Source organism: Oxyura jamaicensis, chromosome 4 (assembly GCF_011077185.1).
Source record: "Oxyura jamaicensis isolate SHBP4307 breed ruddy duck chromosome 4, BPBGC_Ojam_1.0, whole genome shotgun sequence".
NCBI lineage: Eukaryota > Metazoa > Chordata > Aves > Anseriformes > Anatidae > Oxyura > Oxyura jamaicensis.
In genome coordinates this window covers 66,246,671-66,272,147 of record NC_048896.1, presented here as the reverse complement: position 1 = coordinate 66,272,147, position 25,477 = coordinate 66,246,671, and the positions used below count along the sequence as shown (strand labels likewise).

At 42.1% G+C, this 25,477-nt stretch overlaps 1 long non-coding RNA gene across 3 annotated transcripts; it reads left to right on the top strand.

The window, feature by feature from the left end:
- The first annotated feature begins 4,169 nt into the window (after positions 1–4,169).
- Positions 4,170–24,902, top strand: LOC118165562. Of its 3 annotated transcripts, none has more exons than XR_004750107.1 (3): positions 4,170–4,209; positions 23,579–23,652; positions 24,084–24,902. It is a non-coding gene; the product is annotated as an uncharacterized LOC118165562 (long non-coding RNA). The 3 variants fall into 3 exon arrangements; XR_004750106.1 differs by having other exon boundaries at positions 23,246–23,652; XR_004750105.1 differs by having other exon boundaries at positions 23,246–24,902.
- Positions 24,903–25,477: the final 575 nt, after the last annotated feature.

The following is a 25,477-nucleotide window of genomic DNA, read 5'->3' as shown; positions in this document are numbered from 1 at the left end:
ATAACAATAAAAATAAACAAAATAGACACACAATGTTCTGCACCAAGATTTGCAGGTTCTTTGAAAGGAATATATGTCCTTTTTTTCTGCTGCCTTAAAAGCAGAGCAAAAGTGATGGGGAGCATGATTTCTCTCTAAATCAGCCAAAGTGCGAGAAAGTTTGTGGAGCTGAAAGGTAAAAGGAGGAAGCAGCTGGCATAGCACGGATGGGTGTCCTTTTAACTCATAGTTCACCTATTTCTAACACAAATCATGACTACGAACTCAGTAGTGAACATTGTCTCCCTGAGCATGGGAAAACCCTCCCAGGGAGGGTGAAACTACTGAGACAGCACGAGGTGCAGTGCGTCGGGGCACTGAGCTGGCTGGGGGCACCTCTTCTTGGTTCAGCAGTTCGTAGCTGACATGTTCCGAAGCAGCAGCTGTAACCACAGTTGTGCTTGCTGTGGAGTCTTCTCTGTTAAACCAAAGCTAAGCACCTTCAGGTAGCTGTGTTCCTTTGTGTAAATCAGTACTTACAGACTTCATCAGGCTGTTGTTGAGATACAGTCCCTCTACAGAAGGTTATGGCTATCCAAAGGTTAAATGCCCCGTACCAGCACCGAGGGACAGATGGATCAACATGCCAGTTCTGTACTTTCTGCTCTCACTGGATCCCATAAATCCCCCTTCAGCTCTGATTTTACATAGGGGAACTTTTCTGTGTCTCTTATAATGTTCTTTCACTTCCTTTATTTTTCAAAGGAAAATACTCATTGTCAATATTTAAGCAGTTTGATAGTGCCCTACTTAGCTCAAGCTAGCTGACAACTTTGCAACAAAGCATTATATTCATCAGAAAACACAACTAAATGGAATGAAACCTTTCTGCAGGAGCGTTTCTGTGATGGGAGGAAGAAGAATCTGTTCTTCATTGAAAGAAAATGTTTTGATCTTTTATTTGGGAACACTTCTGCACTTTGATTCATTATAAATTAGAGGTTATTAATAAACTAGAATCTGGACAAGGTATTTCAGTGTCACACAGCATTTTAGTGGTTCCCCTAAATGCTTTTTTTCCTCCTGCCCTAATCCAGTCTCTAAAGGAGCCAGTTGTGTACTAACTGCTCTGCTAACTTAACTGCCTATCTATGCACAGTGTAAACACCCTCTCCTCATTATCTCTGTGCTCTCTCCCAGCTGACAGACAAAAGCAAAGACGTGCATACAGTCACTATGGCTGCATGCTTAATTGCTCTAAATGAGGACACAAGCCCCTCCATCTGAATATATCACTCCCTCTTCACCCAAACTGAGTTTTAGGTGGAAACAACCAAACAACAACAAAAGACATTGCACGGAGCAGAAATTCTGCGCAGCCTCATCCACCAGTTTGTTGTGTCTTGTTTTGCTCTGTGGAGTCTGCCTAGGCCTATTCTGATTATACTTTGTGCCATTTTCTGGTTAATTTATCCATGACAGGGTTTATCCCAATGCCAAATCATTGTTCCTAAGTTTTGTAACATAGTTCTGGATTCTAGGGGATGTGAATTTTCTGGCGTTGGCAGATATTTTAACCTTTCTAAAGGCTCAGAAGATGCTAGCAATGTAGGACATGGGAAGATTTTTCTTGCAGTGGATCCTGTTCTGCCTGTGCAGAGTCACTTGTCAAGGACAATAGCTGTTGGCAGAGCATTAATATGACAGAATCGGGCGTACTGCCAAGGAAAGCAAACTCTTTTGTGGGTTTTGCAACGTTTTGCTGGCCCGTCAGTTTGAGATCACCATTGATGGCTGTCTGAAAACTGCCTTTCACCATTACTAGAAAAAAAAAAAAAAAAAAAAAAAGCTACTCAGCAAAATGTATAATGGGCTTCGCCAAACCCCCAGAGCAATAAAAGCAGGTTGGGTAGATTGTGTGTGTGTGTTTGAGTTTGTGTATGTCTTACGACAACAGCTCTCTGTGCTGGAGAAGCTCTGCACATTAGGCAACAAAGGTTTACGCTCTGCAAAATGGAGGCTGGAGTGGCATTCTCTTTACATTGGCCTCCGAGAAAACTTGGAGATGATGCTGATTGCAGGAAACAAAGAGGCTTTCAACTTTAGAGTTTTTGACTACAGGGCCATCTTTGTACTTGGAAGTTTTGCCTGTTTGTTGTTCCAGGGATCATGGGATTATCTAAATTAGCTTTAAGAAGCTGACTTGCTTGTGTACAAGAGATCCCCTTGCATTTAACAAACTAAATGGGCACTTGCAACTGAGGTCCAGTGAAGTTTCAGTTATTTCTTAAGATGGCTGAGGTATGAAGAACAGTGCTTATTGATTCTCACCCTGTCATTCATTCATGAGAAGTACCCATGAATGCTTGGAGAGAGGCAACCTAAATGTCTGTAATGATTTTCATTCACAGAAAGAAGGAGCTATGTGGCTGTGACTATGCCAAGTCGTTAGTGAGATCTGTGACTTACTTCTTCTGATGTCAGAACCTGATATATGACAATGGCTCTTATCTCTAGACACTTGCCACTTCTACTGTTCCTTCACTGCTCAACGTTTTGGTCTCCTACCTCTACATAAAGAACCTGTTTCCTCTTTCCTTACACCTGCACAGAAATAAAGTAAGCCAATTTAATGTTACTTTCATATTTTTTTCATTATTTTCACTCTGAGTGTTCAGGGGAAACCAGCCTCCTGCTGAAACACAGGATCAGCTATGACTTTTTGTATTCCCCATCCTGGTATCTGAACAGAGACTAAAAATCACGTTGTGTGATTTAACCAGTGTCGTCACTGGACAAGCTGCTTCCAAACATGTGGAAAAGCACGTGTTGCAGAAGGTTTGAGCGTGTCACTGTACTTCCAGAAACGGCCTCAAATGACAGATGGAGACTGAGCATGTGAAGTGAAAGGATGTGTGCTCAGGGCCTCTTACCAGGAGTACCCTGGGTTCAGTGTTGGCACGAGCTGCTGCAAGATGCATCCTGTGCAGTGAGGAAAAATACAAGAGATCATGTGCTGCAGAACATGAGATTTAGGTCGCTGATTCAGCAGAAAGTTGGTTTTCTTTCACCTCTTTCTAACTGCCTGGAGTTTCACAGAAAAAATGTTTTTAAGACAGCATTCAAGCATTTCCTTTTTGGCCAGAGCTTCCTGTTTTGCCTACGTGGTCTGTCTCTGTGCTTTGCACATCCCCCTCCTTTCCCTTCTGTGTCTGGAACAGCTCTTGCTTTTTTGCACCTCTAGTGTCAACGTGTTCGGGGCATTAAGAGAATTGCAACTTCTTATCCATCGCCCAAAAAATAACTCTCTCAAGTGCTGAATTCTCTGCATGGCGGAATATCAAGGTTGTTTCAAAGGATGTTTTGTTTGTTTGTTTGTTTGTTTGTTTTCCTGTAGATTTTACAATTTCATTGCCAAACCATTTTTCCAGATCTTGGATTCGATAAGGGAAAGGAATCCGTAAAAAGAGCACTGGGACTAGGAAGTTTCTGAGTCTCTTGGGTACAGCTGTATAGGGAGACTTTGAGTTCAGGAAGCACAAAACATCCTTCACCCTTGCTTAAGGCAGTCTTCTGAAATGGGTGACTTGACTTTTAAAACAATGAAGTTTACACAACATTGGATGACACATAACATGCTAACCTGCCTGACCAGGAGACTGCCAACAGCTCTGCCATCTGAGTTTGGACAGCTCACTTTGTTTAACTTTGTCCTATTCAGAAAGCACATCAAGGCCTTAGAAGGAAGATTTTGTTATAGTTGCAAAACTACTCTGCTGCTCAGATTGCATCTGTGGCTCAAGAGACAGGGCTCAGTGACATGATTCAGTCCAGATCTATTCTACATTATTGAAAAATACTGTTCACCATAGATGGAGTCTGTAAGGAACAGATCACGGGAATGGAGATGGCACTACTTGGTTTTAGCTTCCAAATGGGATGTGTATGGGCTTCTGCTCCTTTTTACCTGGAACACCAAATAAACATCCAATATTACAATAACTGCCAGTATAATTGTGTGAGTGCCTCTTTAAATGCCTGTCTTCCTCCAGAGCAATGATCAATCAGGACCTTGTAGTTCTCACAGCAGCTGTATCCCATCTGACTATTAGCAACATAAAAGGGGCAAAGGAAGATGAGCAACTTTTTTATTATGTTTTTTGTAACTTTTTTTTTTGTATTTTTGTAACTGGATTTTTGCAACTTTGGTTTATGCTGCTCTTCTGCAAGGTATTTGTCTAACCTAGCTTATTTTTGTATGTAGATGTAATGTTGTGTTATGTTCTCAGACTGGGTATCATGCCTGTTGCAATTGTTTTTAAACTAGCATATTTGCTTGGAGTATGCCTCTAATTTAAAACTGCTGCTGTTGAATTTGCAGCTCTGCAAGTAAGAATAACTCTGTAGCACATAACTCTGTAACACAGTTCTGAAGATCTTGTGTTTCTTTCAGGATCAAAAGCAGTTAGCGTTACTAGTTCAGTGGCTGCTGTTAGATGGTACCTGCTGTCTTTCCAGCAGAACTGATGAGGGGCATCTGAATGCACTCCCAAGCTTTTAAAAATAAGAATCAGGAGGTTTGGCTTAACGGGCCTGTGTTAAACCCTTAGGAAATGTTGGACTTTATATTGAAGCAATTAATATTTATTTGTGGACAGTGTTTTGTTTCTCACAAAGGGATGAGAAGGATGGCTTTCCATAGAGGTAATAAAATACGCTAATGGATACAAACCCTAGAACAAGAACTTTCACTCATGTTTGCTTAGGCATTATTACAGCCCCAAATTAACCTGTCACTGTATTCATAAGAGCATTGCACCAGGAGATGACTGACTGATGCCTGAGCCTTGAGGTGATTTTGGCCCCAGAGCAGGGTGACTGTCAGTGCTGATGAGCTCTTGTGGCATGCTGTTCCTTCCAGTGCTCCAGTTCTTGATTGTGTTGTAACTTATCTCTGGTTGAGGCACAGATAGACAACACTTAACACAAGGTAGAGATTGCCCTGAAGGAGTTACATAAGTGGGGAGTAAAGGACTTGTACTTCAAAGTAATAATGCTTCAGGGACAGAGTTAAAGGAGGCTGGAGAGGCTATCGGCAGTTAGTTACACCTTTGATGTCTCCTTATCTTATCAGAGTATGCAGATGTAAGGCATCTTGCCAGGTGGCAAGTTGTTGGTTGTGTAAAGACATTCAGACTTAATCCTTTAAGGTGATCCAGTCCCAGAGGACTTTAATCCTACAGCATTAAAACATAAAATGAAGAGGCAAACCATGAACTGGAGCATTCACCCATAAAATAGCAGATGTAAGTAAATGAGACTAAGGCCTGGGCAGGGAGACATGTAGGGTGGTACTGTCCAGGATGATTTGCGTGCTCCCACCTTCTGAGGTTTAAGTTGTTCTCTTCACTCAGGCGACTGTTACTTGTAAACAAGATCCTGAACCACCTGCCTTCTTTTACTACAGAGGAACCAGCTCTGTGCCTGCCAGCCAGCAAAGAGGCTGGGTTGTAGTATGCTAGGCTTGAGCAAACCACTTTCTACTTTTCAGTACAGGGAGGTGTGCTCTGTGCAGACTCTGAGGCACTTGCAATTGTTTGCTTGTTCCAACCCTTCACCCCCCTGTAGAAGTGAGGTGGTTAACAGAGGACAGTAACCACTGGAAGGCTTTGCTCTTTTTTTCCCCAATGTCAGTTGCTTACCAGCTGAACCAAGTTCGTTCTAGATACCTTGATGGCTTTGTGGTGTTGCCACCCTTAATATCTCACAGGATGCATCTGTGCCACCCTGAGGATGGCTGTGTGAGATGTAAGCTCCTTGGAGCAACAGCACTTTGTGTATGGGTTGTGGTGCTCTGCTATGAGCGTCTGCTCAGGTTGTGGAGAGAGCACTTTGTGCGCCATAGGTCTCCTGATACTTAAATTCTCTGCTGTGCTTCTGATAGGCAGGTGCCACCATGCAGACACTAGGCACTGGTACAGAGTGTTCTTGGGTGCACTGGGCATTTGCATAGTACATTTGCAAGGCTGAGCCTCTGTACAGCAGTTTGCAGAGGTAAAGCAGCCTGCCTAGAGCTAATGACCTGCCCAAAGAGCCTAGGAATCCTGTGCCGAGGGTGGTGGGAAGTGACAGGGATCACTGGCTGTTGCTGTCATCTGCATTAGGGTCTTCTTGGAGAAGCCATTTTTTGTCTGTTTCTATTCTATTTGTCATAGGCTCTGGATGTACAGGAACTTCATCTAAGCTTGGGGGCACTGTTTTCTATTAGTAAAGAAATAGCGCTTTCCCAAAGGAAGTGGTTTCATTGCGTTTGTTAAAGGCCTGTTGTTTTTTCTATACATTATTAACATTCTAATTGCAAACTAGTACTGTAATATCAACAGCAGTTTGAGAGTGTTAATCAACCAAAAAAGAAGATGCGTTACCTCTTATGTATTTAAATGATTTTTGAAGGAATAGCAGTGGAATCTTTTTCTTGTGGTCAAAGAAAATTAACATTTTGTTGAAATACATTTTACAGAACTTATGTGCTCAGACTTATATTGTTAAATAAATGATTACAAAGCGTTGATATTTTTCCCCCCTTCAAAAGGGAAAAGCCCACAAAAACATGCCTCATCTAGGCCAAGTCATCCCCCAGGAAGAAACATTGCATCAGTGTGAAGCCCCTTTCTGGGCAGGTGACTCTGAGCCTTGGACAGGAGTTGTATGCTTTCTGCAGCAACAGCTTGGCCAGCTGTCACAGCTGTAGCTGAGATTAAGTTATACAAGGCTTTGCAGCCTGAGATGGGGAGGTGCTATCACTTGCCCTCAGATATTCCACTTGAACAAGACAGGAGGATTGAGCAGAGCACTTGTGGAAAGAATATCCCAGTTATTTATATTCTTGTGAATCTGCTTAATTTTGCAAGTGTCCCTCTAAAGATAGTCCAAGTGAGTCTTGAAAAAACTGTCTTGGACTCCTTCTAGGCATACGGTGCTCTCCCTTGCTGCCTTACTGTTTGATAACCTGACCAGACCAGCACTTATCAGCTCGCCTGGGCACCATGTTCTTGGCTGACCGCTATGCCTGAGCATGATGCCCAACAAGGTTATGTGGGGAGCTCGGGGCAGAGGGAAGGGCTTGGTACCTGCTACACTGAAGTACAGAATCCCTGCCTTTAACTTTGGAGATTATCACTCCTGTAATCTCCAGCCATCAGAAAGCTTAAATTGTTTACTCTTCTCCCTTGCAAGGGTAGGCTCTTGCAATTAAAATGGCTGGAGTGGTGAGCCTAGTCCAGGCTGAATTAGTGGCATGGCACTCAAATGGTTAAGTCTTGTTTTTATATCTGCATGGAAAAAGGACTGTTCCTCTAAAGCTGTTTTGCTGTGCAGTGGGCTGCTGTCCTTCCTGACTCTCTGTATCCGGCAGTAACTTCCTCCCTTTTGATAAAGTGAAGTTTATCTACAGAATTCTTCATAAAGGGAGGAACAGGCAGAGGGACAGTCATGAGATCTGTTGTTATGAGCTAGCCTCACAACTAGAAGTTGAGCTTGCCATCCCTCCTCAGGGCCCAGAAGAACAAGGAGAGGTTTCCTCTAAAGGGGAAAACTTATGTCTGGGTCAGCAAGCTCTGAATTCTCACGCACAACATGGCCATGGAAAGAAGTTGAAAGAATCACATAAAAAGCTGTGCATTTTGTCTGTTTTCTTTGACTTGATTTGAATAATGATGTGGAGGTGGGGTTAATAAACAAGAACTTTGGGGCTTATGTTCAGTTTGTTACTTTTAATTTTATAACATGCTTTATAGCCTTTGAAATGTGCTTCTTTAATCACACATACAAACACAAACTATATGTATGTGAATTGTGCACTTAGCTGCCAGTCCTACTGTTTGGCCAGGAGTTGTAGGTCAGGGTTCATGATGATAGAGCAAACTTGCCAAACTACACTCTGCAAGACTCCCCTGTGTCTCTGCCTACTTGGTGGCATTTCCTTACTACGGGAAGGGAACATTGGTTACTAAATAGAGAAGGGGGAAAAATTGTACTTTCATTACCAAATGTTATATGACAAAATTAGGATAATTTGGAAAATGGATTTCAGAATTTGACTCTGGTGGCACAGGCTCTGTGCCCTCAGGATTCTGTGTCTGCCTTTGACAGATATGTGGAACCAAATTGCTGATTCTGTGTGTAGGTCTTACCCTCAAATATACTAAGAAACAACTTTCCCTGGTGATGTTCCAAGCAATTGCATTTTTTTCCCCAATGCATTTGATCTTGCTGCTCTTAGAGGGCACGAGCTGTAGTCCTGTCAACTAAAACTACGAATGGGAACTGTTGGTTGAGTTCAGTCCTTAAAGTACTAGATGACAAGACTGGCTTATGGGAGAGATTTTGAAACCACCTTTTTGACATAACAGTGAAGCTAATGAGCATCTTTTGGGATGAGTTTCATATGGCACAGATGTCTTCAAGAGCAGGGCTTCAGGTTAAGTAACTCAAAATGTCACTTTGGCTCTGTGTTACTGGACAACAAGGTTCTCTTTGTAGCCCTAAAACACATCTGTTGTCCCTTTATACTGGTCTGCTTCTGCTGCTTCTTCCCTGTGAAGACTCTACTTCTTGAGATTGGTGTTTCTTCTGCTGTGATTGAGTATTAATGTCCTTCTAAAGGAATAAGTTATCTTTAAAAATGTAAATTCTTGGAAAGAATATAGAAATCAAACAGTGGCATTCTTGTATTGCTTTTCTGTGATGCATTCAACAGAGAAAATGAGAGGCTTTGTTCTGATGGTACTGTTCTCCTAGTCATCTCCTGAGACTGGCTTTGTGACATTTGGTGTTGCACAGTGGATGATTGCTGTTTGTTGCGTCAGGTGCTATACAAGGCAAAAAGTTATTAGGTAATAGCTCTGAGGTTCATGTAGCTATGCTCCAATGGTATTAAACTTCTGTGTGTCCAGTGCTGTGTGACAAGCTGAGAGCACTTCAGTGAGAGCACTCTATGAAAGGGCATCTCACTCTTCACTGCTCCTAATATTAACAGAAGTGCAGGATCTTTGTCTTGGAGTCATCAGTCAATTTTGGGTTGACCTTTCAAGCCATACTTAATAAAGTATGTTTCCTCTACTTGAAGTATTGGTATGGACTGGGGTTAGCTCAGTGTCAATTTGAAGTGGGAAAGAAGCCAATGGGCAGCTTGTACTTCTTATTTTCCTGTGGATAAGCTGGATTCATGGGTTATTGAAGAGGGAGGGGGAGGAGGTAAGAAACAAAAACAGCTCTAACCAGCTGGAACTAGATCTCTCCTTGCTGGACAGTTACAATTTGTCCAACAGAAACAATGCTTAAGTGTTTGCCTTGCAAGTAAACATGACCAGAACAAAGCCTCAGCTGTATGTCTGTGTGCTTGTGAACCTCCTTGTACTCTCTTTAGTGGCTGTCCACGTGCTGGTCAGTGTGTGGCTTGTATCTTGAATCAAAGTCAAAAGGAGAAGGATGGGCAGGCAGTGACAGGCAAACATAACCCTTCCATACACTGGGAAACATGTAGTTTGTCTACGTTGGGCCTGTGGTATGCTTCTGGTACATTTGAATGATTTCTGTATGTAGTACAGCTTCAGAAGAAAAAGGAGAGCTGGCAAATAAATTCAGATTAACCACGACCTGCTGCTATTACCCTGTGGGGCCCTACAAACAAAATAGTTATCCCAGTGAAGCTTATGAGCATGGGTAATTTGTTTCCTAACATGGTCATTATGACTGCATGGTGAGAGTGGGTGTGATGAGAAGCCTGGTGATACTCATGCACCTTGCTTGGATGTGCACTGCAAGCACTGTTTGGCTGCTGACTGTATCACCTAGCACGCCGGGGAGTTATTCATCCTGTGGCATGACTTGTATGAAATTCCTGTTCAGCTTTGTGCAAGAGAGCAGCTTATCTTCAGCTTGCGAGGCTCAGAGCCGGGGTTGCTGGTAGAAAATACACTCTTCTGCCTCACACCTCTCTGCTCTCAACACAGTTACTTTGCTCTGATTGTACAAGATGGCAACAGTGAAGTTGATGCTTTATTTTTCAATGTCATTTTCAACTGTGGAGTCTCAACTGTAGCACTGCAACTCATTAGTCACTATTTGTAGTGATGGGAGAGCAGAAAGGAGAATGTGTCCCACGGTGAAGGAGTGAATTGGAAAAAAACAGTGAAGCTCTGGTAATATGACACAGAATTGGTATAATAAGCCTGACAGTTTGGTTAAAAGTATTTTTCTTGTGTCACTTTGTCCAGGTTCAATGATGTGGCTGGGGAAGAGGTCCTGTGTGCCTAGGAGCATCTAGGAAACTGACATGAGTGAGGGAAACAGTTGTCAGGGAGTGGTGAAGAGTGGAATGGCAAGCAGGAATGCTGGAATGAGCACAAGTATTGGGATTGATGGTGATAACAGACCAGTTTAGTTTGCTTGCAAGCAGTGAAGGAATTTTCATTCAGGAAAAGAGTGGTTACTGCACTGGAGAATAACGTAAATGAAATGCTTTCCTCACAGGTGCAGGAACAAGCTGTGTGATTAAGTTCCTGCAAATGGAGCGCTAAAAATCTTCACTCAATTTCTGGCTGTTTTTCAAGACCCTTGAGGAAGCTAAAGCACTACGTTGTTTAGCTATGTATTAGCCATGCTATTCTTTTAGAGGCTTTTGCTGCTGAGAAAAGGTCTGTGTTACCACAGGGATCTCCTTAGCTGCCACCTTTCAGTTTCTCTTCTGACAATGAAAGGCTAAGCTAAATGGCAGCACAAACTGATCCTTGGCTCACAGTACTTGGCAAAGCAACCCTGGAACTGATTAGCCTTTAACTTGTCTTATCTGCTTAACAGCACAGCTCTCTGAACTAAGAGATCGCACGGGCGCCTGCAGGCTGGGGAAGGAGACACCATATTCAGTGGCTCATACTGAGTCCATGTGCAGAAGGCTTCCTTTGCAGAGGTATAAGGAAAGCACTTGACCTGATGAAGGCTGAAGAATTGAGTGGCTTATGTTCTGATGCACTTGGGACTTGACTTGCTGATATCTGAAGGCAAGTGGGGTTTTGAAACCCTGCATGATGAAACAAAAGCCTGGGGGCATTTAAATAGCCAAGGATGTGCTCTAGTGGGTTATAAAAGGTTCCCAGAACAAATAAGGGTAATGTATCTTGTATGCACTTGAGGTGTGTAAAAGTTCGTATGTTACATTTCAGAAGATGTACAGTGCTTACAGAGCCACAATGCTTACAGAGCCTATGAGTCTTTCATCTGTCTGACACAGGGCCCTTCAGTTTAACTCACTAATTTCCCCTCAGGTCAGACCCATCTTTTACAGTGCTTGCATCCCTTTTCCAGCCTATGCATGCAAATCTGGATTTGTGTGGGTTCGGGGTTTTGCTTGGTAGGTTGTGGAAAAAGCAAAAAGCTTTTGAGTACTCCCAAATCAAAGGAGGTTATTGTGTCAGAAAGGAGAACCAGGGCATTGCCAGCCTCCTGTCATTGAGGAGAGCAAGAGGAGGACAGAGGAGGAGGGGGACAGTGAAAGCACAATGGTACTTCATGGCAAGCCCTGGTGTGGAGCAAGACTGTCTCCTGGCAACCTTGCAATCAGTGGATGAAGCAAAAGGAGCCTGAACAAGGCGCCAGGGTCTGTTTTGAGTGTTTAGAGAACTCTCGCTATTCACTTACTGCAGACCTGTCCAGGTTATTAATAATGCTTCCTTGTGATGTAATCCTTGTTCATACAGAAGCGCTGACAACAAGTGTATATAGGGCACAGACCTGCCCGCAAAGAGTTGGGCAGTGCTTTTATTTGGCCCTGTTCTGGGCCTGTTCCTTGGCCATGATGTTTTGTTGCCAAGCATTTGGTTGCCATGCCAACTTTTCAGCATTAAATCATAATCTAAGCACAGCAGGAGACCAAAAGCCTTTTCAGGTCTAGCTGCTGTTCTCTCCCTGTTGGTCATATAACTGGTTATGTGAGTGGAATTGGCTGGATGCTTTGATGGCTTGTCATCAGCAGCCCAGATGAAAACTTACCAGTGGTGAAATGACAGTTCAATGGGTGCAGAAGTTATGCCTGGAAGTCTTCTGGCTTCCCAGCTCTGCCACCTGTCTGAAAACAAAGCCTGTGTCATTCGGCTTGCAGTGCTTCACTGACACGAGCTGCTCTAGAGTGCCAAGGGAGCATTATTGCTGAAAGGCTGCTCCAGTGTTGGTGAGCTGAGTAAGGCTTCCATTTTCCAGGTTCACATACATGCCTAACATTAAGCTGCTGCTTAGATTCTCTCACGGTGAGCTGGCTTATGCACTCTTAGAGACATGCTTCATATCCCCAGGCTCCAGGACTTATAACAGACAATATGTGGTTGATGTGTACTAGATCCATTAAAAGGCTGAAATATGCTGATTGTACAGTTTGTGTGCATTGTTTCCACAATGGGTAAAGAAAGGTGTTTTGTAATGCTGAAATGGCTCCAAGTGAAGAATCTGCTCTGGGACAAAAGGATCAGAAGGATGTTTTATGGGTAGAAATTGTGCACACTTAGCCAGGCAGGTTTCATGTTTGTCCTATTGTTTGAGGACAACCGACTATATATCTTACCGTAGCTGAGCTTGTAAGAGCAGGCTGCTTAACAAATGAGGGATAAATGAGTGAATAGAATCAGATGACTTGTGTTGAAAGGGCAAGTAGTTGGTCAAAAGTAAGGCTGTTGTTTTTTTTGTTTTGTTTTTGAGGGAAGAGGTGGGACATCAGTTATTGCCCTCGAGTTTTAGAATTTTGGTATCAGGAAGCATTTCATTCTCATAATGAAATGGAGTAGTTGCAACTCTGAAATTTTCAGATGCATCAAAGCATAGGGCAAAAAGACTTTTGGATGGGATCTGTCAGGAGAAATAATTTGGCCCTGTCTAACACTTAGGATTTCCATTTGAGGTGTAGGGTCTCAATGGGGAAACACTGCATGCTCACTCTATCTCTAATCTCACCCTTAATTTTTTGGTGTTTCAAAAGTGAAGGGAAAGGTTGGGTTTGTCTCCCTCTGCTATCACAACATTTGCGTGAAGAGGATCCCAATATTTCACTTTTTAATTTCACTGTACAAATTCCTGCTACTCGAATATAAGTTTAACTGTTTTTGAAGTGTGGGGTGAAAGCAGATTAGCTCTTTCTTCTCAGTTATTGTCATGTATTTTAGTAATGACCAACACCTGTCCTTCTTCATGTCTATCTACTCTGCATTTTACCCGATTTTCGACCTATATTAGCTTGAAATTGTATTCTGAACCAAAGACAGTGGAGGGTCATGCCTGTACAAACTAAAGAGCAACAGCTCTCTTGCCCTTCAAGAAACTTGCTTCTTGGTTGCAAGGGAGATGAGCTGTTGGGTAGCTGATGGAGCCTGCTAGTGCTGTTGAACCAAACAGAGCAAGCTGATGTCATCTGACCAAGCCTAATCATGACTGAGGGAGAACTGTATCTTAGAGGTCAGGGGTCCGAAGTTGTTTTTTTTTTTGTGTTTAGTGAGGTTCTTCCCACAGTCAGCCTAGTCAATGATATTGGTTTCCAGCTACAAACTATGTGCTGTAGGCCTGAGCTTCCATAACACCTTATGCTGTCATTTCAACCTGCTCAAAAGGGGGGTATAATGTTGCTGGGGTCCTTTGTCCTTGCTTTATGCAAATGCTTTCCACTGGCATGATCTGGTCATGATGCAAAGCAACACAATCTCTTCCTTGTGCTGTGGGGAATAAAGGCTTTTCCTTTGCTCGATGTTCTTAAGTGTTATCTTGGATACAGGTGGAGAATGAGAACAGTACAGATGACTATGCAGGACAGCAGGGTTAAGTGAGTGTATGCACAACATTAGCACTCTGATCCACTTAGATTTTTGTGTCTTTGCACTGGTGTAAATGACTATACAAAGAATAAAACAACTAGGAGCGAAACCCATTAAATACAGATAGCCATGGGAACCTGGAATTTAAAGTCAAATGCAAACTGGGAACTGTTGGACCTGGTATGATCTCTCAGGCCTATTCTCTTGGTCATTGTCAACATGTCAAAATATATGTAACTTGCTTTCCCTCTCAAATTCTCTTCCAAAATATGCTACCAACTGCTGCACTGAAATACTAAAAGTCTACCACAAGCATTGAGTGAAGAGGAGCTTAACACTGTATCTGTCCTGAAGGCCACTTTTTACATTAAATATTTCCACACAAAAGGGCTCCATTTGGCACTAATGAGGAAATAAGAGCCATCCAAAATGCACAGTCATCTAGGAGGGATGTCATTTGCACACAGTAGAAGCGCTTAAAAACAAATACTGTGACAGTTAAGAGGAGCTCTGGTTGTGAACCAAGACCCTGTTTGTTGTACTGGCTGCTATACCAATACTGAACAAAGACATTGCTAAGTGTGGCCAAACACTGTTTTTTGAAGCTAAAAATACCTATTCAAGGTTCCCAAGATGTTCCCACTTAAAAACACATGTTCTCAAAGAAAGTACTAATTATGTGGTGGATGTTAACTGTAAATGCTCATGTTGGGAAGCTCTGATTTCATGCTTTCCAGATAAGTATAGTTCAGTAGTTTGGATATAGCTTGTTCCTTTTAAAAAGTCTGGTGAAGCATAAGGAGCAAGAGAATTTGCTGATTTGATCATAATTGTAAGTGAAAATTTGCATACTAGTTCTACATATATTTTTAACTCCCTCTGTGCTTTCATCTATGATGTAAAAAGGGTCTCGAGCAAAATCGTTTTTCACTATGTATTTCATCAGTACTTTCATACTCTCAATACTGACATACTTGAAAAATACTGAGTTAAAGTATTGGATGTATGTCAATGGAATAAGTATGTTGGTTTTGTTACATGACTTAAGGGCTTCTCGGACTTCAAATGGTTTAAGTGATAATTGCAAGTACTTGCATATCATTGTATAGTCCCTGAGTGCTCAATGCTTTTCTCAGACTAACCTGCACTCATACACTCAAAAGAAAATTCTAGCTATTGCTAGAAAGAAACAAGTTTAAAAAGGCTTAAAAATATGTGGTGGCTGCTTTCCTTAAGGGCTCAGAAATCTGAAGACTACTAGAGGAAAAACTTATTTTTATTAATACTGCTCGCACTGATGCGACTTAAATCGTTGCTTTCTGTTAGACTGATACTGGCAGTATGTGAATGTGAACCACTGGCAGAGACTAGTCAGCTTTGCCAGGGCTTTTGACATAGCAGAGTCCAGCCTTGGAGATGGCTAACTCCTCAGGACAAGGTTCCTACTTGACTTGGTAGTTATTTTTCAGTTGTTGTGCAATGTGGTGTGTTACTGAAAATACAGTGAGAAATAAGAGGAAATACCTTTAACGTGGCATGGAACAACCGCTGTCTGGACTGAAGCATATATATTGGAGATGAAATATTGCAGTTTATCAGCACCTTTTGCTTCCATGGAGTCCGGGAGATTGTCTGTGCAGCCCCTAAAGCGAGATAGTAGTCTGCGTTACTCATAGAATCATAGAATATCCTGAGTTGGAAGGGACCCAATTCATTTGCTTCAGGGAAATGTTAAATGTTAATAGGCAATGTGCTAGGCAAATAAATGGTAACCAAGTCTGATTTTGTCAAGCTCCCAGCCTAAGGAAGAGCAAGGGAAATAATAATCTACTCAGTTTCATGACTGGTCAGAGGTGCAGCTGGCAGTGTGGGCATAGCCCAGCTTGTCCTCCTAGTCCTCGCTCCTTTGAGTGAGGATTCTCATGAGATTAAACAGAAATGCTGCAATGAAGAGGTATAGATAGTAGAGGGAGGTGTGGTGATTTTCTTGCTGTATGAAATGAAATGTTACCAAGCAAAAAAAAAAAAAAAAAAAGGCAGAAGAAAAAAAGTGAGGAGATTGCCTTGATGCAGCAGCTCTGTTGCTCTGTTTGGCAGAGATGTTGGCATCTTTACAGAAGCGTAAGGAGGATCAAAGAGGCAGTCTTGCAGATGACAGAAGCTCTTGCCAAATCCTAGTTCTTTATAGCCCTTGCTTTAGGGATCTCTGACAGCAGTGTTACAGCTCTCTGCTTATCAGGTGGTAGGTTAAAGGAAAACTTGTCTTGCAGGCTTCACACCATACATGCAAGTGATTTCTTTGCCTCTGCAGTGTTGTCTGCTTTAAAGTTAACACACCTTTATACACCTATTTACAGGGACAACCTAATGTTTTTCCTGAAGGATTAGGGTTCCCAGATTGGGAAACCTCAGGAGAAACAATACCACAAGGAAGAAGCAACAGCTGGCAGAACTATTCGGTGGGACTAGGAGATTGGAATGGTTGGTCATTGGTAATCCATCACTAAAGCCAGCTTCAAAAGAAACTATCAAATCTTGTGGGGACAAAGATAGAACTGTCACGGGCTTTTGCTAGAATAATTTCCCATGATCCTCAGCATGTACATCAAGGCAAGAGCAGAAATGTCATGTTACTAAGGAATCATGGTTAGCCTGGATGTCAGCCTCTTGGTGGGCAGAAGAGGTGACTGCAGGTGGCTAGACACCCATCTTCAAGGGGGTGATAAGGCCTTCATCAAAAAGGAGCTAGAAGCTGGCAGGAGTGCTACATCTTGGATCACTTAGAGTTGGTCCATTACCACTTGAAGTGAAAGGGCTTCTGCTACAGTGCCATCTGATGTTATGGAACAGTTGAGCCAGATGGAGATGGGATGACTGTTTTGTCAGACAACATGGCTGAAAAATGACAGTCTCTAGCTTCGTACAAAGTGCTTGCTGTACATAAGGCTTCAGAAAGCTTCTCAGAAAGCAGCTGTTGAAAATGCACACCCATTTTGTTTATATGTGCTTCCCCCTGCCTTTGCAGCAGCTGTCTCTAAGGCTGTTATCAGGCACCAAACACGGCCTGACCACAGAGTGTTGAGGAAGGGCAACTTCCAGAGCAGGAACAGAAACACTGAAAACCACCAACTGATAGAAATACAACTCACTTAGGAAAGAGGAAGCTATCCTTGAGCAAGGTTCTGCACTCTGGCTCTTGCTACCAAAGCACAAGTCTGTTTTCCAGCCCTTGTGAAAAGCTGTATGACATTTGAGCAGATCACAATTTGAGTGGCAGTCGGAAAGCAGCAAATAGGCCCAATAGTGTTGCTGATCTGGTGTCTAGCTGAGTAACTTGGTGTAGAATAAGTTGCATCCTTATTTTGTAAACTAATACCAGTGGACATGTAATATTTCAACAGTCAGGCACAATAGTTTGCTCCAGCCTGAAATGGAAGCAGTGAATTGCGAAACTGAGCGGGTTGCTAACAAGGATATGGGATATGTAACCTGTTAAACATGCAGGAGTTTGATGCATGTTAGCTGGTAGGTGGTGATGTGGTTAAATCCTGAGGGAAGGAGAGAGGGAGCAGTGGAAAATGGGATTGACTGGAGCATGTGAAGTAACCTAAAACTAATATTCTTTCCCTTGAGCCAATAGGAGGGGGAGGTTGGACCCTCCATGGATAAGGGGGTATGGGGCTGGTAACAAGATGCTAAAAACATAATTTCACCTTTATCCCTTCTAGAACAAAGGAGGAACTGAAGCTGCTTGCCACCCTCCGTGTTAGCTCCAGACCACAAGATAAGTCTCAAAGGGATCTCTCGAGTTCATCCTGCTTCTTTTCCAGAGCAGGATTAACTCCACCTGTTAGTCTAACCTGTTCTGAAGCCTCCTTGTGCTGGAGATATGGCTGTCTCCCCAGGCACTTCACTTGATTCTTAATTATCCTTGCAGCTACAAAATTTGTCTGTGATGTTTAACCTACATTTCATTTGCTGAAATTTAGGTACACCCTGATCTGCCCTGATTAAAGGGAACCTGCATGCACAGGCTGTCTCTTCCTCTTGCCCTTTTTGTAACTAAAGGGCCAGGTCCTGATTTTGCTCTATTTTCTGGGCTAAATTACACCCTCCATTCAGTCCATACTCAAAGGCAATATGGTTTTGAGACTTGTGATTCATTTGTCCACTCCTTGAAAGGTGTGATAGGTTAACTGGACACAGAACTCCTGGGATTATGGAGTAGAAGGGAGAGGTTACTTCACACCTCTTGCAACTTCCTCTTATTAAATACAGCCCTACTCGATGTCTCAGAACAACACGAAACAGTTGACTCATGTCCAGCCTGAGATATACTCTAACCCCTGGAGCACTTCTTGCAAAATAGTGGAGTAACTGGTCCCCCTTATTTGAAAACAATGGAGAACCTTTTCCTTGCCAGCACCTAGCTGAGCTCCTGTGTTTTCATGTCATACTTGGTTTTAATCCTGTGTCTGTGGTACATGTAGGCCTCTTGGCCTACTGTCAGGTTTAAGAGGCATGATCTCTATTTTTGTTCCATGAAAGAAATATAATCCATATTTCCTGTACAAGTACTAAACAGTACTGGAGTAGGGTAAGAACCCCTTCTGGCAACTTGTTAAGTATGCTTTTCCATCTGGACAGGGGATTAATAACTATGTTTTCCTATTAATTATTGCACTTTGATTAAATTATTTTCACTTAGTCTGTTCCTTTTGCTTGTTGAGAACAGGAGACAACCAGATCCCAGGCAAGAAGGGAATACTGCCCTGTCCTTGTCTGTACCCTCCCTATGGAGTTCCTAGGATATAACTGATATCAGCTGCTGCTTTCCAGACAGCACTGTGTTGATGGACTCTCACATGCCTGCAGACCTTGACCTGTCAGGGTTTTCCTGAGGTGCAAAAGCAGGAAAGTGTTTTTGTTTGTTTGTTTTTTGTGTGTGTGGTTTTGATTTTGTTTTGATTTTGTTTTGTTTTTGTTTTGTTTTTGTTGTTTAGCTTTCCATATTTTTGTTGTTTTAGCTTTCCATATTTTGCCTGCTAAAGCTGGCAAAAAAATGGGAAGACTAGGAAACAGTGCTTCCTGGGCCACGGGGCACATACCCCTGACAAGTAATAGGAAATGGTGTTGCACAATACAAGCGTGAGCTCTTATTTTAAGGAGGGTCTGTTAAAATGCAGAGTGTTAGGCTGGCCTGTTCTTCCTCCTCCAGAGATGTGAGTTTGTACAGATGTTGTGGCACTTCTTCCCGGACTGTGGTGTTAGTATTCTTTCTCCAAGGCGCAGAACAAAAAAACATTGTGTGACTGGCTGAACTAAATGAGAAGATGTCATTTTGCTCCCAGCAGCTGGATCAGAGACCAATTTCTTTTCATGGTTGCTGAGTAATAGGCTTAGCATTTCACAGAATCCTGGGAGTTTCTCTTAACCAGTGTCTCAGGCTTCTCTTTGTTGTTCACATCACTCTGTCAATGAGAGACCTTATGGGACTGGTGAGGTGGCGCGCTGTGCCAGTCCCCTTAGTCACTGGAGTGGCTCCGAGTTTGAGAACAGGGGAAATACTCCGTCATTATGAAATCCTATTGTCTTCTACCAATAGCACATCACAGGGTTGTATTGCTGGGGCCAGAGCTTGTCTGAGAGTGGCTGTGCTCAGAAGGAATTGGGTTTTACCTTCTACCCACATCCATAGATTAGTGAGGAGCAATTTCATGCTTGTTTTGTTTTGTGTAGCAGGAGTGATGGTCACGTGAATCTACAAACTGGCCAGTATGAGGCTTATGGCTGGGAAGTACCTCCTCTTTGGAGCTTCCCAAGGCTTCAGGCATGGCTGCATAGGGTTGGATAGAAGAAATTTTTAACTATTAATCTGTGGTTGGGGGCATGCTCCTTAGCTCTGTGTTTACCTGCTGCTCTTGGTGTAAGGACTGTGTGTTGGCCTGGGTTTCTCTTCTCCACCTTCCCTTGGTACAAACGCAGAGACCATGGTATAAAAATGGCCTGAGTCACTAGCCAGGTCTGCCATGTGTTTGTGTGACAGGCAGATCCAGTCTGCATGGGGCCCCCTCCAGGTCCAGTAGAGTTAGAAAGTGGTCATATACTAATTCTGTAAAACAGAAGTGTTTTTATTAAAAATATATATATGTAGTTCTCTTGTAGGTATTATACATCCTTCAGGAACACCTTCTTGTACGCCTTCTCAGAATCAGTGCGTGGCTGCCCAGATGACCTTCCCCTTGGTATGTTTATCAAGTTTAAGGAATTTAAATTAATACCAGAACTTTGCCTTTGTATGCAACACAGTACCATGAACTCCTGTTCAGCTGAACACTGCACGGTATGTTGGCCCTTGTGCTGGTGAAGGTGAGGTAAATGTGCGATGCAAGCAGTGCTAAATGTGAATATGCATTCAAGAGTCACACATCTAAGAACTGACTGAGGGAGATGATTTTGGCTTCCCCCTAACATGCAGACTTAGGCAGAAAGCTTTGCTCAGGAGCTCTGGTGCTGAGGAAGCAGCATGTATTTTCTCTCCACCTTCCTTCTTGTATCAGAACTGTATTCTTATCCAGTCAAAAGAAATTGGAATTAGTCTTAAAGCAGGTAAGGTGGATATGCCACAGCCTTTTGCACCTCACTCAGGTCTTGTTCCATTTGTTTTCAGTCATTTCCAGTTCCAGTAAGGCTGTGGTTGTCCTTAAACTTCATCAGAGCTGGAGTTCTGGTTGCAAAAATACTTTATGGTCTTCTGAAGCACAGAACCTGGAATCAAAAAAAAAAAAGTATTTCCACAGAAACATATGTTACTTCCAATCTTGTAAGGAAATGTATTACTCTGCTTCTGTTTTACATTTTCTTTGTGATGCTTCTGGATTTTTCCATCTGTAAGGTTTGTCTTGATAGTTTTCTGCAAGCATGGAAGGTAAAGCAGGAGGGGAGGCTACTGGATGCTTTACATGTGCAAGGGTAAAGGTATTCACCTAGAGAATGTTTTTTTTTAATTGGAAGACAAGCAGGTTGGTTACTTTGAGTGGTAGTTGTCTTCTCTTTTTGATGGCGGTAGATCTCATGCAGCTTTCATTGTGATTTTTGGAGGATCTTGTGTTTTTCAGAGGAAAAAGCCCTCTAGTCAGTGCAGAAATGAGAAGCTACTGAGATGGTGTGGCAGTTTGGTGTTACTCACTTGCTGTAAACCACAAGTATTATGTGAGCTGTTCCTTGTTTGAAACTGTAGCTCTGGAAATCATATAATTAAGGGAGTTTTCTGGGGAATTTTAAATACGGCTCTCTGACAGTGGTAAAGACAAGCTAAAAGTGAATCCTGGAAGCATAAACTGCAGAAAGCTAAAAAATTCCTCCTTGGGGGAAGAAAGAAAAAGCACTTATGGCTTGGAAGTTGGGTTACCCCTAGCTTAAATTACTTGGATATGTGGCTACTTCTAAAAGCATGGGCAAGTCATTGATGTGAGGATGTGGGTATCTCAGATTGGAAGGAGGAGGGAAATACAGGATAATGGTAAGTCCTCTGATACGAACCACTGTTTGCCCTTGGATCAGTCCAGAAGTGTGCAGTCCAGCTGAGAAAGTGCACCGTCCTTTTGGTGAAATAAAGTTTTGCGTATGTTAGAGTGGTCAGAGACAAAAATCTTTTTGCTGAGATTCATTTCTAGTAGGTACCCATGAGTACATGGAATTTAGCTTTTTTTAAGCAGTGATATCAAATTAGTTCTAAAGTGGCTGATGACATCAAGGCTCTTCATGTATGGGAAACGATTTATTGGTTTTGAAACACAATAGGTAGTTGTTCCCATAACCATTGTTTATGAAGTCACTTATCTATAGTGAATTAAACCATCTGTTGGTTGTAACATTTCTGCCCTCCCACAGCCATCAATGCAGAAAATGCTGTCTCTCTCTCAGGATCATTTGAGCATCCTAAATTACTTGGCTGAGGCTGGGCTCTGAGCTGAGTTATTAATCTGTGACAGTGCTACCCTCTCCCCCACAGTTGCTTCCAGCTGTCCCTTGTAGAGAAGCATTTCCATGCCTTCTCCAAGCTGATGGGCAGCTGGGGCAGCTGAAAAGTGTCTGTCAAAACAGGCCTAAGACCTCCATCATGTTGGTTTTCTTGTTCAGCATTGGAGTTCTGCACTATACTTTATTGAACAGTCTCAAAAAGCCTATTTTCAGTCAGGCACGTTCTCAAAGTATTTTCAAATGCAGTTCTAGTCCTAAAAGACACTTAAAAAAAAAATCAAAGCAGTTCCCTTTGTGTCTCCCTGAAGCAAACCCCAGCAGCTGACAAGCAGGAAGTTTTCTTTTGTTTTTCTAACTGCCAACATTGAAATGTGGAAGCTGAAATTTGAGCTAGTTTCTTGGGCACATCCTGAAGAGAGAACCTTTCTGAAAAATAATTAGCATTTCTCACAGGTTAGATGATTGTGGAATCAAGTTCTGCATGCTGTGAATAGCCATGCTGCATACCTTTCCTTGACAATGTGAGATCAAAAGTCTCATTCCTGTTATTACATTTCCTCTTCTACTCTGAGAGCAGTGGGAGAATTTCCTTTTGATTAGTCAGTGGTTCTGGCTGCTTGCAGAAAAGAAACATGAAAGGGGAAAAAAAAAAAAAAAAAAAGATTACTTACTGACTCACTTTTCAGGGTGAAGCTTGCACCCAAAATTGATTGGGGAAAGTATTGAAATGATTTCACATGTAAGCAGGTTTTAGACTCAGGTCTGTGGCCTAAATCATTTTTTTCATGTTATTCACATCACAACATGACATGAACAGCTGAAGTGTTGTTTTTACTGTGACCGAGTACTTTTGCCTCCCACATGTTGTAGTTGGAGGAGTTAGTTCAGATAGTAGTTGTTGTAAATTCAAACTTTGTTCCAGAACTTTATACTGTGTCCATGCTCCCTTAAGTAGTGAATTGTACTGTCCGCTCAGGTGTTTACATAAAATATAATTTCTCCATGGAAAAGTCTCTTTTATCTTTCATGTATTCACCAATGTGGGCTTGATTACTGAGGGAGTGATATGTATTAAGTGTTTATGGAGATGCTTCTCTGACAGACGACTAGAAAAAGCCCCAAAGGAAATGCATCTGGCCCTACATCTTTCAGCGTCTTAAAGCTAAGGCAGGAAGCAAATACCTTTCCTGTGAAAAGTTATAAAACAATTGTGAATCCTTGCAGAGGTTCAAACACTGCAACTAGACAGTTCTTTATAAAAGACTTAAAATACATGTAATTTTTCTTTGCAGTGCTGCTGTAGCTGACTACCATTTTATCTCCTGTGCAAATGTGACACTGTTTTGCCTGGATGCACACTTAAATTTGCACAAGTTCTACAGCAATTAGCTGTTTATCGCTTCATTCTCCCTTCCCCCTTTCTTTCCTTTCAGTGCTTCAACTTCTCGAGTCATCTGCTTCCTGTTTGAAACTTGCAGAACAGAATTTTGCAAAACACTACTAGAACTGGCTATCCAAACGTGCTGTGGGCCTGCTACCTTCCCAGCTGCTCCAGCTTTGAGCGGACAAAACTTGTAAATTAGCTGATTAGATGAAGCATTGCTATTTTTCAACCATTTTTGTTGTGTGTCAAGTCTTGACACTGAGCCAGTCTGAATTGGCAGTGGATCTCTGGAATAAGCCATGGGGAAAGCAGCAAAACATGGTCATTTATCTTGGAAACAAAAGCACTAAAGATGGAATGCCTGACTGTCTTCTAATTTCAGCTGGTGTAAAACAGGCACAGCTCCTCTGAAATTAAGAACAGAACAGCAGGAGAGAATAACCGTCCTCCTGCATGGTATGCTTCAGCAAAAGTACAACTGCAGTTTTGTATGATAAATATCTACTTCCCCTCCACTGGGTGGGAGGTGGGAAAGACTTCGATATTTCAGAAAGCTTTAGTTTGTTTTGTTTGTCCAAGGTGTGTGCTCCCTACACTGCTGTTGTAATTCCATGGTCAATGAGAGGTTCTCAAGATTTCTGATGGTGCAGCTGACAGCTGGGTTAACAACACTCATTATCTTGATAGCAGGATTTCTTGTCTTATAAAAATGTGACAGTCTAATCCTTTGTGGAATGGTGTTTAGACATTCTGCAGATGAATTGGGATTAGCATTTCATCCCTTCCATCCTAATGGAAATCGAGAGTAACTATTGACGTAGTGATATTTTGCTGGCTTGGTGCTGGTGAGAGATCACAATCAGTACTTCCTATGTGGCTGTGTACAGGCGAATACTTCTTTGGAACCATCTGATCAGGACTGTCAGGAAGTGCAGTGTGGAAGAGAAAATGCTGAGCTGGTGAAATGAGCTGCTGAATGACACAGATGTCATCAGATCTTAAAGGGACACTCAAAGGTTTCAAAAGAGCTGTTTTAAGCAATTGCTAAATTGGAAAAAAAAAAAAAACTGTTATCTACAAGTCATTTATGGCTAATACAGGAACGGATCCTATACTCATTCAAGTGTCAAGCAAAACACCTACAGAACCAGGATTCAGGAGAAGCACATCATTTTCCTGTTATAAGCAGGGAAATGCCTTAGTGTGAGGAACGGACTTGAGCAGTGCCACCCAGTCTCTGCTAGCAGCAGAGACCAGGTCAACTGAAGCCTGTCTGTGATCTGAGTACAGCATGCACTGCATGCAGATGCATTGCTTGAGCACATTATGTTGTGTGGGTTTGAGTAATAGCTTCAGATTCTGTGGTCACCTTATGTAAGAAATGGAGCGTTGCTGTGTGTGTGTGTGTGTGTGTGTGTATATATATATATATATATATATATAATAAACTGAAGGCCGGAGGGAAGGAAAAACCTCAAAGGTAGTTCAAGTCAAAATAAAGCAGAACCCCACTTTTGCTACAAATATACCATATATATTAAATTAAAAATCACATTCATGATCAGTCTTAAATTCTTAGATTTTTTTGGTCTGTAATGTGATTTTTCTGTAAAGAAGTGAGTGGTACAGTTGATAACGCTCCAATTACAATGCTGTGTCTCATACTATAAAAATAAATTGAACTTGTGCATACTGTAGGAAACTAAGGTATGTTTAAAGTGCACCAAAGCCTTAGGCATGCCAACCATACCGTAACTTACAGCATGGCTGCTCCGTCAAGTAGATGGGATCCAATATGACAGATGAACCACAACAGGTAAAGTATGTTTCCACTGAAATTTGATCTGGTAATTGTTTAGCTCATCTCTAGCATGAATAAACTGATTTTTCCCATTCCTCTTAATTGCTTTCTTAACAAAAATGCAGTTAGGCCAGCTAATAAATGGGCTGTGCACTAAGCATTATACCAATAAATAAGAAAAACCTCCTGTCTGAAAGACAAGACTGCAAGGCAGGCACAGGGAAAAAAAAAAAAAATCTAAAAGACAAGAAGATGATGGCAGCACCATGGTCTCCATGTTCTAGTTACTTTGTCCTTATTTACCTCACTATTGGGTGGGAGATGGGCTTGATTGAACAAAGGTTCTGGTGAACAGGAGGAAAAATGATCTAAGCTGAAGGGAAGGAAGAAGGAAAATGGACAGATGGGGATTATATTGAATCATGATTAGTTGATGTAGTTGATTTGTAGTTTTCTATTAGGGGAAGTGAAATGCATCTC